This window comes from Chrysochloris asiatica, unplaced genomic scaffold (genome assembly GCF_000296735.1).
Source record: "Chrysochloris asiatica unplaced genomic scaffold, ChrAsi1.0 scaffold00529, whole genome shotgun sequence".
NCBI classification, from domain to species: Eukaryota; Metazoa; Chordata; class Mammalia; order Afrosoricida; family Chrysochloridae; genus Chrysochloris; species Chrysochloris asiatica.
The window spans coordinates 637,585-638,281 of record NW_006409047.1 but is presented as its reverse complement, the minus strand read 5'-3'; positions in this window follow the sequence as shown (position 1 = coordinate 638,281).

Sequence of the window (697 nt, the reverse complement as noted above, 5' to 3'; positions counted from 1 at the left end):
CATTTATTGGGCTCAAGTGTGGCAATGATAGTGAGGTTGTCCAGGATCGGACAATGTTTCATTCTGCTCTGCAGTAGTCGTTATGAGTCGGTACTGACTCAATGACACCTAACAACAAGTACAAAACCAGATGAACAAACAAATCTGTGTAGTAAGAAGTGCAGCCAGAATGTTCCTTAGACACCAAGATAGTTAGAATTCATCTCTTATACTGTGGACATCTTCTCAGGAAAGACCAATTCCTGTGGAAGGATATCATGCTTGTTCAAGTGGTTGTTGTTTTTAAGTGACTTTGCCTTGAAATGACTTTTCTGGAGTAGAAAGCCTCATCTTTGTCCTACAGAGCAGCTTGTGGGTACAAATCACTAAACATGTGGTTTGCAGTCCAGTGCTTATCATATGGAGCAAGGAAGACCATCTATGAGTCTACAGTGGCTGCAGCAGCAATGTGCTCAAGTGTAACAGTAATTGTGTGGATGTCACATGACTGGGTCATGCTTCATTCTATTGTTCATAGGCTTGCTATGAGTCGGAGTCAACTTGATGGCACCGAACAACAAGAACAAACACAGTTCTAATCAGTACTTATGTTTGCTTCCTCTTACGCACTCTCAGATGAGTTCTATTATCACAACTAGAGAGTTGAAGTCACCACTTGTTTGTCAGTTTATCATACTGTGGTGGCCTGTGAGTTGCT